This window comes from Balaenoptera borealis (genome assembly GCF_965194805.1).
Source record: "Balaenoptera borealis genome assembly, chromosome: 18".
In the NCBI taxonomy this organism is placed as follows: Eukaryota; Metazoa; Chordata; class Mammalia; order Artiodactyla; family Balaenopteridae; genus Balaenoptera; species Balaenoptera borealis.
In genome coordinates this window covers 74,518,975-74,532,539 of record NC_138877.1, presented here as the reverse complement: position 1 = coordinate 74,532,539, position 13,565 = coordinate 74,518,975, and the positions used below count along the sequence as shown (strand labels likewise).

The 13,565-nt window shown below is 40.3% G+C and overlaps 1 protein-coding gene and 1 long non-coding RNA gene across 5 annotated transcripts in view; one reads left to right on the top strand and one right to left on the bottom strand.

Moving 5' to 3' along the window:
• LOC309616071 (uncharacterized protein) overlaps window positions 1–13,565 on the bottom strand; it is a 382,792-nt gene that overhangs the window by 319,991 nt on the left and 49,236 nt on the right. The window lies entirely within an intron of this gene.
• Window positions 3,475–10,916, top strand: LOC309616081. Its single transcript, XR_014237265.1, has 2 exons — window positions 3,475–10,478; window positions 10,802–10,916. It is a non-coding gene; the product is annotated as an uncharacterized lncRNA (long non-coding RNA).

Genomic DNA, 13,565 nt, shown 5'->3' with positions numbered 1-13,565 from the left:
TTACCTTGAGTCTTAGTTGACCTGCCACAGACGAAGAATGAGGTGGTCTTTGCTTTTCTAATAGCAACATGGGGAAGTGGGACTGAGCAGTCCTGAGTTGGGACCTTGCTTTTTGCCTCTGTAACTTGGGATCTTAATGGAGCCACTTAGCATCCATCTGTTAAAGGGAGAATACCCATCTTCTGAGGTTGGATGTGAGATTAATTGTCCTGGCTCAAAGCAACGGAGAGGCAAGTACTCGGTGAGTAATAGTTTCTCCCTTCTCCACCTAGGTGTGGAGAAGATTATCTCCCATAAATCAGGGCTTTATAGCATTCTCAGACAAACTTTGACATCTTCACAGTCTCACGTGTGCCATCGGTTCTAGACATTTGCCTCTAAGTGCTACTGGAAATATCACCCGAATGAACTGTAAGACACCTCAAGAATCAGACCTTCCAATCAGTAATCACAGGTAACATTTTTTTATAGAGCCTGATACTATACAAAGGTTTCCATGCGCTTTATCAGCTTTCACAATCTCTATGTATGAAGGTTGGGTAGATCGTTATCTCTTTCTTTTCAGTAAAAGAAAACTGAGGCTTGAAGAGGCCAAGAACACAAAGTAATGGGTGGAGAGAGGACTTTGGAGCCTTCTGACCACGTGAATTTTCTATTACATTGGGTTGAACTCTATGGAATTGCCATTTTTACAGGTAGAATCCATAAATTCATATGGTTTTCCCTGTATAATGTTATTTAACTCAGAAACGTTGTAGCAGCAAGTGACACATACTAACACGAACTAGCCTAAAAACAGGAGAACTGACTGTTGAAGGGACTGAGAATCCCGCAGCGTGGCTGGCGTCAGGCAGAGACCCATCAGAGGCTCAAACATCAGGACCCTTTCTCTCCTTATCTGGGAGCTCCTGGTGTTGGCTTCATTTCTGGGCAAGCCTCCTCACGTGGTTCAAGGGTGGCTACTGAAAGCTCCAGGTTTCCCTGGTCCTTGCAGCCAGGGACTTCAGCAACTAGAGAGCTCCTCTTTCCTACTGTCTTCAGCAGAAGTCCTGGCTTGAGTCTGCAGCCCTGCTCAGACTCAGGTCTGAGACAATGACACCGACGGAGGTTTGGGGGATATGTGACTGACAGCCCAACAGTAACGAGGACGTTTCCAAAGTTAAAGAGCAGCTCCGACCCCAGAAGAAAGGTAAAAATATGCTGCTCACGTCCACTGCACATAGAATACATACGTCTAGGGCTTCCCTGGTGGCGCAGTGGTTGAGAATCTGCTTGCCGGTGCAGGGGACACGGGTTCGAGCCCTGGTCTGGGAAGATCCCACATGCCGCGGAGCGACTAGGCCCGTGAGCCACAACTGCTGAGCCTGCACGTCTGGAGCCTGTGCTCCGCAACAAGAGAGGCCACGATAGTGAGAGGCCCGCGCACCGCGATGAAGAGTGGCCCCCACTTGCCGCAACTAGAGAAAGCCCTCGCACAGAAACGAAGACCCAACACAGCCATAAATAAATAAATAAATAAATAAATAAATAAATAAATAAAAATAAAATTTAAAAAAAAAGATACATACATCTACAAAGAATCTAACATTCTCCCCAACACTGCAGTTCGACTTGATTAATGAAAAAAAAAAAGCAGAACAGAAAGAATAAGATGGAGAGAAATTAACTAGACAAAGACCAAGTTTTTAAAAAAAAAAAAAAAGCAACAAATGGCTAATCCGGTTAACTTCCCATTAGGATGACTTCACTTCTAAAGTTTAAGAAATGTATTTCTTTGACAGTGATAAAATTTTTATCTATAAAATAAGAAAAATAGTCAAGTTTTATAGAGGGTTTTTAAAAATCAAAGTTGGCTTCTTTCACACAAATACAGTGCTTACAATTTCATCTATCAATGCCTTGTAGTGACATTTGAAAATTAAATAATGTCCATGTACTGGGCCAAAGCCCACGTGTTACTTGCATATTCCTGCCACTTCCATTGCCCCAAAATTCAGTCAATCAGGAAACAGAATTGATTTCAGGTCAGAAACGAACAATCTATTTACAAATTATATTGGCAAAAATAAATAAGAAAGGACTTAACATGTTGTGGGAGCCCACTCTGCCTTCACAACACATTGTATGCTACACGTAAAAACCACCATCTAGTATAAGCCAGGGAAGGCATCAGTGTCAATGAGCATATTTAATATTTAATAGGCTCGACTTCTTTCATTTCTAAGTAAAAAATAAAATCAGATGTTCTAATATTTTCCTTCCACACCCCAATCAGATACTGGACATCATTTGAGTGCACAGAGTGCCCGTGTAGACAGTGACACGGGTGCGTGACGTCAAGCAGGGCTGGCCCAAGGCTCTGTGGCCCTTGTGGAAGACAATATGCTCTTAACTGTTTACAGCAGCACTTTGGTGACTGGAGAAGAGCAAGGGAGAAAATTCAATGCTGGAACATTTACTGGCTTTTTTCAAACTGAACTCTTAGAACTAAATTTCTCAAATGATACAATGAAAAGTCGGAGTATTCAAGAATCACAGTTTTGTGCCTTAACAAACAGCTTAAAAATAATTTTAGAAGTATTGCAGCAGAACATTTTAACTGAGTTTGCTATTTTCACCCCAAAACTTAAGTCATTTTTTTGAGCAATGCCTAATTTTATAAAGCAAGATTCTTCATTTAAATGCTATGACACCTGATCTTGCTAATAAATACACCAGAAAAAAAAAAAAAGAAAAAACTAACAGTCTTGAGCATGTCTTCGTTCTCATTTTTCATAAAACTTTCAAAGGATTGATATAACATCTAATGCTCATTCTTTCTGCACCATATTATTACTAAGATGAACTCTTCATTTTAGCTGTACTAATAAAATTTTGACATCCATGCAGTTCATAGGGAACAAATTGAAGAATTTTTGCCAGTAAGTAAAGATTCCATTAATAAATACAGATACTTCTCCATTTTCAAACACAAATGGAGTAAACTATTGGTTATTAGACTTGAAATTATTTAATCAAGTCTTATTTTTGTTAAATAATGAGTAAATTTTAAGGAGACTTAAGAATCTAACTGCTTTGATTCTTTTTATCATGGCTCCCGAAATCTTGAAAACATTTCAAAGCATCTACCTCACTTCTCTAAAGATGGGTATAACTCATTGTCTTATAAACAGTACTAGTTTTTTTGAACTTCTATATACTGCCCTTGAGAAATGAGATAGTCACAAGTTATTGCAACTACTAGCATGTCAGGACACTCTGAAGAGTAGCTGCAAAGAGAATTCTAGGTTAGAAAAGAATTATGCATGACTCAGATTGATTTTCAGTTGATTCAAACTCTTGGTAGTATTTAGCCTTTACGTTCATTGATGATTGAATTAGCATTACACACACAAAAAGACATTAATTTGTCATGTTTTTCCTACTAAAAGACACTATTTTAAAATAACATAGTAAACCCCAAAGATTTTTTTTTTAAATAAATTTAATTAATTAATTTATTTATTTATGGCTGTGTTGGGTCTTCGTTTCTGTGCGAGGGCTTTCTCTAGTTGCGGCAAGCGGGGGTCACTCTTCATCGCGGTGCGCGGGCCTCATCGCGGCCTCTCTTGTTGCAGAGCACAGGCTCCAGATGCGCAGGCTCAGTAGTTGTGGCTCACGGGCTTAGTTGCTCCGCGGCATGTGGGATCTTCCCAGACCAGGGCTCGAACCCGTGTCCCCTGCATTGGCAGGCAGATTCTCAACCACTGCGCCACCAGGGAAGCCCCAACCCCAAAGATTTTAAAACATATTTGCAAGAGCTATTTTCTTTTTTTAACTATTTTTAATTTCAAGAAGACTTTATAATTTGGACATCTGCAATAATAGTGTTTGCTGTGCAAAAAAGGACAAATGGAGAGTACATTTGACACATTAAGTTCCATTTCAGGGTTCAGTTACAAGTAAAGAAAGAGAAGAGAAGAGAGGTAAAATTACAGAATGATCATGCGTTCCAAAAGAAATCCATCATCCAACTTCTTCTGCAGGATATCAGTTGATAGCATCAAAAGATAAAGGTCTCATTTGCCAATCACATCTCCGAAATAGGAAAACATTTTAAGCACCAGGCAGAATCCAGTTTATAAATGTTCAGATGTGCTCCAGATTATGTACTCAGGAAATCTAAGTTACGTGTTCTTCTAAGGGAAATCTTAAAAGGAATAATTATCAAAATGATATTATGCTGAGTTTTTCCAGACTGTTACTGTACACACAAGATGCTCCGGTGGATTATGTTCCCACCCTCAACTGGCTACTTAATGCTGGCCCTGTAGTTCTCTTTTCCTGACATCTAAGTTGCCTTCATTCTACAATGACTTTCATTTGCTTTTCATGTCAAATTCAAATTTGAATAGTCTTCCAGTATTCGTCCACCTCTAACCAAATAATAGAAACCCGGCTGGTAAGAGGACTATTAATCATACGAAGAATAGTTCAGGAACATGCAAATAGAAACAAAAAGACTGGAGGTGAACATTACTGCTATCCTCAAATACCTGAAGGACTGTCGAGTGAAAGACACATTATATTTATCTTGTTAACTCCAGACAGCTTAACTAGGACCAACCAGGTTTTAGCCCAGAAGGAGGAAAAAGACCAACAGTCACAGTTGTCCCAAAATAGAATGGGCTGTTTGGTAAAGAATTAAGCTAAGGCTCGTTCTTTATCTGGTAGAAAAATCATGCAGGAAGATCTCAATTTGGAAGAAGTTTCTTACCCTGGATAATTGCTATGGAATCCTTCAGCTCGTGTCTTTGACTAGGTTGTCTTCTTCCATTTCCTCATCCAGTTACTGGGCACCTAACTCCATCTTCCAATCTATCCTCTTCTGATAACCAGCTTATGCAGCAGTATTTCTGCTCCTGTTTATTCACCAACAAATTGTCTCTGTCCCAGATTTCAGTACTCTCCAAGCTACATGATCATAAGCAAGTTAAACTGCTCAGGTCTGTGATTTCCTACCCACCTCAAGGGGTGGTCGTGAGGAATAAATTAGATCATTTGTGCAAAGCATTTAGCACAATTCCTGGCACACAGTAATTACTAAATAATGTTTGCTCTTATTAGCCATTATTATTGCACCCCAGCTCCCAGATCACCGTCTTCCGAGAGGCAGGCATATACTAATCAGACCCAGGTTTGGTCAACTCACTGAAGCAATTTCTCTGCTTTAGGCATGCAGTTATTTCCAGCTGTTTTGAATTTGCTTAGAGACTTTTGGATAGACTAGTAGAATTGTAAGGAGTCCTCATATGAGGATCAAACTTGTAAAAAGCAAAAAGTGTCTACTGACACTCCATCTAGAAGTCTTCAAAGATACAAAATGACCATTTGAGCAAAGAGAACATCAGGTCTTCTATGGATACCCCAATCTCTGGCCAGGTGTAAACTAGAATCTAATCAGAAAGTGGCATAAACACTGAGGTCCCTCCCTTAAAAATAAAAGGAACAACAAACCCAAACTTAAAACATTAAACAAAATAATTGATCAGTACTCCATGAAAGTGTCAGGGATGTGAAAGACAAGGAAACTGAGAAACGCTCACAATTTAGAGTAGATTAACGACTAAACGCAATATGGGATCCCAGATTGGATCCTGGAGCAGAAAACAGACATTACGTGAAAAATTGGTGAAATTCTAATACGGCCTGTAATTTAGCTAACAGTATTGTATCCTCATTGATTTCCTGAGTTTGGTCATCGTACCATGGTTACGTAAGATGTTGACATAGCGGACATCTGCACTATTTCTATAAATTTCCTGTTAAGTCTAAAGCTATTTTAAAAGAAAAGGGATAAAAACAGTAAAATATAAAATGATAAAACAAAAAATATTTTTAAAATTAAAAATTTCAATACGTTTTCTGTAAGACTAAAATTATTTTTAAGAGAAAAAGGATAAACACAGTAAATATAAAAAGAACAAAAAGGATAAATACAGTAAAGATATTATCACAAGTACTAACTACTCTTATGCCGCCTTCATGAAACACAAATATATGCTACACTGAGATGGCGAAAAAGCAACTTTTAAAAACTGTAAAATCAATTGCTATGGACTGAATTATGTCACCTCATAAAACTCACATATGGAAGTCCTGACCCCCAATGTGTCTGTATTTAGAGATAGGGCCTTCAGGAGGTAATTAAGGTTAAATGAGGTTACAAGGTTGAGGCCATGATCCAATAGGATTAGTATCCTCATAAGAAGAGATACCAGAGCTTGGTCTCTCTCTCTCTCTCTTTCTTTGTCTCTCTCTTTCTGTCTCTCTGTCTTGGGAAGACACAGTGAGAGGCTGTAAGCCAGGGAGAGGGCTTTCACAAGAACCCCACCCTGATGGACCTTGACCCTGAACTTCTGGCCTCCAGAACTGTGAGAAAATAAATTTCTGTTGTTTAAGCTACCCAGTCTGTGGTATATTGTTACAGCAGCCTAAACAAACTAATATCAATAAATCAGTGTGTTTGTTTTTTCTGATCCTGCTTGTATCATCACATCTCTCTCTCTGACCACAGCCAAGAAAGTTCTGTCCTTTTAAGGACTCCTGTGACCAGATGGGCCCACCCTGATAACCCAAAATAATCTCCCTATTTCAAGGTCCATACCTTTAATCACATCTGCAAAGTCCCTTTTGCCATATGGTAACACATTCCCAGGTTCCAGGGATTAGATTTGGCCATCTTTGGGTGCCATTATCTGTCTCCCACAATTAATCTCCAATGACATAAAAAAACTGACAAGGATTTGAACTCACAGGACCATTAGGAAGATATAAAACCACTTAAACTGAATCAGTTTATTTGGAACCCATACGTACCTTCCCTGACACATGAGCACAGAACAGCACAGCTAGGAAGGCCCTAATGCTACGTGCACTCTAGCCTGGTAGATGAGGCTGGAGAAAGAAACAAGAGAAAAACATAAAACTCATCATTTATTTACATACCACATGGGATGGGGTGAGCTTGCAGGAGATGAGAGAAGAAAGAAAACTGTGGAATCAAGCAATACCTGTGATTTTCCTTCTGAAAAGCTTCCTGCATTAGAGATACCAGGCCTATGCTTTGCAGCTGTAGGTCAGGGATGGCTATGAAGGGAAAAATGTGTGCTCACCCACAAAACTAAAAGATAGGCTTACAAATCAGTTCAAATCCACCTTCTCATCAGAATGATCAACTCAGGCCAAAAGAAAAAAAAAAACAAAAAAACGGAGAAGCAAACCTAGATGTACAGGATAACAAAGATCAATAGTTTCCCAGGAAGAAACCAATTAGAAAATATAAGGGAAGAAAAATTGCATTCACAAGAGTAACTCAAATCATGAAATAACTAATATGGTATAAAAAATTTATAGAAGTTACACAGATTTAACAAGGGACATGGAAGCAGTCCTCACTATATGGAGAGATATATGTCATGCTTGGATAGGAATGTTCTAGTTTCAGCCTTGAGGAAGGGCAGAAGCTATAGAATCGGCAAAGGAAGCTATCAAAAGGAAAAAAAAACAGCTTCATACCTTGGCATCATTTATTTGGGGGCCTATTTAATTTTTTAATATTAGTCTCCATTTATTACACATCAAGTACTTTGTTCAAAGCATGCATAAGTGTTTACTTGAACACAACCAGAGATAAAGTGGCCTGCTCCATTACTTTTGTATGTGAAGTTTTCATGTATGAATCTCAACTCTCCCCATGAGTTTAAACCTTAAAAAATAGGAATGATTTTTACATAGCTTCAGGATGCCTACACCAATTTTTCAATGTCATTTTGATTTAATGATTTTGAAAACCTAATATCCTAAATTGTTTGCTAAGGAACAATTAGTAATGGATAGGAATTATTTTCCATTTTATAAGAACTTCTACCCTACTGTACCATTTTTAACCAGCCTAAGTATTATAGTATATATAAAAGGGTGAGTAGACTGACTTGATTTGTCTTGATCTTTTCATTTTTTAAAATGCTCTTCATATGGGCTTTATTATCATGAAATCTGTTTCACATTATTAAAACCAGCAGGATAAGACATTGACAACCATAGAATAGTTATAGTTTATTTTACATTATGGTTTAAAATGCCATCTTAGCCCTTTATCTCTAACATCCTTAAAGATATGAGAGATTTTCTATAATATTAAAATTCTAAGTACTATTACTATATATTTTAGGTTTTTCCTTCTTAGATAAATATGTCTGAAATGATCATTTATAAGTTTAAAGAGCAAATCTTTCATGTTTAGAGATTTATAAATTCACGTTTAGAAATTAAACATGTTTAGAGATTTGTAATGAAAATCTCTAGGTATTATAGTATCTGAATAAAAAGTGTTCAAAAATTATAAACAAAATATACAAGAAGTAATTTTTATTATTTGTTGGTAATTTTGTAATTTGTAATTCTTCCATATCTGCTTCATCATCCACCCATTCTAAAAAAAAAAAATTTATGAAAATGTTCAAGAGTTACAAAGGTGTTTACTTAACACAGCTCTTTTAACATTTGAATTATCTCTCCAGCTGGGTAGTGATAGTCATAGAGTCAAACTGTGGCATACTTGCTGCAAATATTTTTATTTTGATGATTTATTAAACCTGCTCAACTCTTCATCTAATCTGGAGCAAGATCCCACAGGACGCAGATCATACAGGAAGGGAAACCATCAAAGAATATACAACACTGAAAAAGCAAGAAGTTAGAAATGAGAGAATAAATGCCAGCAGCTGGGAAAGTCAAGAGCAAAAAGGGACAAGAGGAAAGTGAAAAGTTAAGAGATGGGGACTCGAAAGTGTGAATCCTTCTCAGGTGAGTGTAGCCAGGCTGTGTCATCATGTACCCATTTCCCTGACTCAGCAGGAGATATTTAAACACTTCACACCCTCTACCAAGTGTGTAAAATACAAAAGAAATAAAATCAATGCTGTCTTCCAGGACTTAACTCCCAGTATGGTTGATCTCACCCTTTGAGCTCTTTATTTATTGTGGTTTTTGTTGGGGAAACTGTGTTACTGTCTGTATACGAATATCTTAAAGCTGTTTAAAAGATAATCATACTGAAATGGAGCAGGGCCGTATGGTCTATGCCCCCTGTGTCCTCAGCCTGCCTTTTGTCCATGGAAAAACTTTAGCCAAAGAATAAGTTTAATCAGAAAAGTGTGAAAATGAAGAAACAAAGAAAAGCAGTCAAACAGGACAAAACAATAACAGTTGAGTCAGTAAGCAAAGTCAAGGACCTTTAGCTCCTCCTCAAGGGCTGCAGATAATATTCTGAGCCATATCCTGTGAGCTGACTACAGACACGGAAACCCCCATCAGGTGGAAGAAGTTAACTACACGATGACCAGACTGTAGCCATGACACAAGCTGCCACAATTCTGAGAACTGGCCTCAAGGAAATGAGAACAAGCCGACCCTGGAACTGAAGACTAACTGTACCTAAAACAATCAAGATGACGCTGGTCAGGCCACCAGTGACCGATGTCAAGATGATGGTCGGAGCTGCCTGTGCTGTTTCTGCGTGGAGCCCCTCCCTCCGCCTGTTGCCCCCTGATTGTCAGCGCGGGGGAGTCGGCCTTCGGTCACGAGTCGCCTTCCCCTCCCCAACTGCCGGCCTTCAAAATAAAGCAAACTTTCCTTTCCACCAACCTGGCCTCTTTATTGGCTTTTGAGCAAAAAGCAGCCGGACCCTACTTTCGGTTACAGTATCTCCAGACTGCTTTTCACTTCAAGGCAACAGCAGCCTGCCCAGTGCTGGGGAACCTGAGGCTGGAAGGGGGTGAGGTCAGAGCTTTCAGGTTTCTGCAAAGCAAAGGTAAAGTGGGAGAACCGAGCTCGCCGAGGACAGGTGGACCCATTCTCCACACGGGATCCCGTGCTCTTCCTGCCTTGCCCGTAACCAGTGACCTGTCTGAGCAAGGCCGTGTCCCGCTCTCCTGGGCGTGGGGCAGTGGGAGAATCGGACTTCCCTGGGGACTTGCAGTGTAATTTAGAGTGTGGGGTGGGCGCAGGGGGCGGGGAGGAGAAGGAAATGAAGTTTCCGAAGAAATTCAGTCGAAATTCAGGCGAGAGTCTTTGTTCAAGCAATGTGGGCTTAAATTAGAAGGATTTGACCCTTCTCACAAAACACACACCCGATGCCCACTGGCTTAAAGCATCTGGGCAGGGCCGGGCTGACCCAGCTACGGTCAATAAAGGTAGAAATGTCCAAAGCACCTACGTCATAATCCAATTCGGAAGGAAAACAAATTGGTGCAGCCTGAGGTCGACTGTAAGAAAATGTGGCCTCGGGACCCGGGAACGTTATTGACCAACTGGTATCACTCAACAGATATCAGTGCAAATAACATATAAGAAACCAGGAGTGTTGTTTGCGGCAAATGATTACTTAGAGGAATAAGGGAAGGAAATGCCATTAAGAAGTTTCCAGGGCTTCCCTGGTGGCGCAGTGGTTGAGAATCTGCCTGCTAATGCAGGGGATACGGGTTCGAGCTCTGGTCTGGGAGGATCCCACGTGCCACGGAGCAGCTGGGCCCGTGAGCCACAACTGCTGAGCCTGTGCGTCTGGAGCCTGTGCTCCGCAACAAGAGAGGCCACGATAGTGAGAGGCCCACGCACCGCGATGAAGAGTGGCCCCCGCTTGCCGCAACTAGAGAAAGCCCTAGCACAGAAACGAAGACCCAACATAGCAATCAATCAATCAATCAATCAATCAATAAATCTTTAAAAAAAAAAAAAAAGAGAAGTTTCCAATCCTTTGTAGGTTTAACAATACATATTAGCTAAATTACAAAAATCTGCATTTCTAAAGAATGGTAAGAACTACAAGAGTATAATAAGCAAAAACAACTAGATCATATAAACCACGAATATACAAACTTAAGTACGTTATCCACAAAAGACACATAAATACATATATAAGGTACAAACGTACAAATCTATATAAACGTATTTTATAGCCATAGTACCTAAATATTATATCTTAACCCTCCTGAGTGCCCTGACTTGTCACCTCCACTGTGGCTTCCAGGGAGTAGAAATAAGGAGGAAAGTGGAATACGATCAAGACACATACAATTCATGGCAACTGATTAAGCCTTCTTTCTGTTCTTTCTTCATCCTTGTTCTTTTCCACCGTCTCCTGCCTTCTGGCCAGTGGCCTTCTCCGTTCCTCTAAGCTTCCCTCTCTAAGAAGCAATTCGTTATCACATACATCATCAAATGATGCTTCCACACAGAATAAAGAGTTCCACAAAAACCCTGAGAGTTTTTCCCAGCTATATATGTAATCTAAACCATTCTTTTTTTTTTTTTTTCCTTTAATGTTTATGGGGTTGGTTTTAGTTTGTTGTTCATCTTCTAGAATTATAAGGAAAAAAATCTTTCCTTAAAAATATCTTCCTTTGCCTTATGCTAAAGTAGTCAGATCAACTACTCTGCAAACGTTTAGGGAAGCTAATTATAGAAATAACATTTTTCCCTTTAGCTGTTATGCAGCTTTGGTGTAAAACCATATAGTTACTGCTTGCTTTATCCCAAGACATTGAACTGCAGTGGGAAGAAGGGAGGGAAGGAGGGGAGGAGTGAAGGGAGAAGCAGATGTCTCATCAGACCCTCTTCACCTTGCAGAAGGTACCTCCCGGACACTCTCCTTAAGAATTACTTAATTTCCAGAATAGCTCCTCAGTCCCTAAGGCCAGAAAATGATTCCGCAGGCAATGGCCCCAGGAGAACACCCGACCCCTGTCCAGGCCTCCGTCTGTCACACTGTCCCCTTAATGCCCTTTTCATTGGATTCCTGTGGGCTTCTACCAATAGTAAAATGAAATTACAAGTATTAAATCTTGATCTCTTCTGAATATAATTATTTGCAAACACTTTTACCCTTAATCTTTTAGAGCCCAAATATCAATAACATAATTTTTAAAATCCTCTTGTTGATAGATACCCTTGTAATTATTATTCTCGGGATAGAAAAAAAAATCAACCAAGATCGGGCCACCTCTCACCTTGTCTCTTTATTTTTCCTTTTTGTTCGACAAGAATCTCGTGGCTTTTTCTCACATTAGCCCATTATTCGTGTTCACCTCAAGGCCGTATTCCCATCTGTATGGGACACAATGTGTCATTGTCCGAGGGCTACCTACATCAGCCTGCTGGGGGACACGGTGTGGGCGGGGGGCGGGGAGGGGGAAGCTTTTGCCACACACAAGAGCTAAATCTGTTTAGATTGCCCACTTTAATCACTGGGTTAAGTATAGTGCAATGAGTGACAATACATTTTTTTAATTCTCACTAGGGACAGAACGATGTCTAATTAGGCATTTAGAAGCGACTGTTAACTTATACAGACCTCATCACAAACGGTTTTTCAACCAGCTCAGTGATCTGAAACACCAATTAGTTTCAATTCACACCTATTATCTGTGCCTCATTAAAGCATTTCGTTCAGAATCTAAATTCTTCCCCATTCAAGAAAGTGTTGATGTTTTACTACGAATAAGAGGAAGATATATGTTTTGTCCTTTTCAAAAGGCACCCAGCAAACAATCTTCCAAAGCGCTTCTGTTTTAACTCTATAAGCATGCAGAGCTGCTTCTCCCGAAGATGCCCTTCCTTGAGACCGATGGTCTCGCTCTGAAGTCCTCTTTATTTTGAAGGCCTTCATGGGGGGCGCGCCAGTGACTTCTCTCCTGATGCCGCTCCTCCCACGGGCATGGGCAGCTGCATCCGTCATGGACCTACAGGACTCCAGGCCACGCGGCCCTGACCCCTTTGTCATGCATGGCCTCTCTGAATGCCCTTCTCTCGGATGGGGTGGACGGCTCCACGGTTAGTCTCTCACGTGGCCCCCCAGGCTCCTGGCCCACAGAAGTGGTTGTTTTCCACTCACTCAAAAGTCCGGCTTTAGTACAGCCGAAAGTCTACAGAAGAGCATGGAAGGAAATGTATTAGGTCTTTCCAGAGAAACAGAACCACTCAGAGGTAGGCAGGGAGACAGAGAGAGATGATAGATAGATAGATAGATAGATAGATAGATAGATAGATAGATAGATAGATAGATAGACAGACAGACAGACAGATTTTAATGAACCAGCACATATGATTGTGGGAGCTGGCTACCCCAAAATCCATAGATCAGGCCATCAGGCTAGAAGTTCAGGGAAGTGTTAATACTGTAATCTTGAGTCTGAATTCTACAAGGCAACGGGCTGGACATTTAGGCAAGTCTTCTGTGTTGTCGTCTTGAAAAGAATTCTTTCTTCTTTGGGAAACTGCAGTCTTTTCTCTTAAGGTCTTCAACTAATGAGGAGCACCCACACTAAGGAAGGTAATCGGCTTTACCCAAAGGCTGCTGATTTAAATGGTGATCTAAAAACTACCTTCACAGCAACGCCTAGACGTCTGTTGAATCAAACAACTGGGCACCACAGCCAAGTTGACATGTAAAATGAACCATCCCAGGAGGCGGCTGCAGACTAGAATTTACACGACAGTTCTGCCATTCAAATGACTCCAAACCTCCC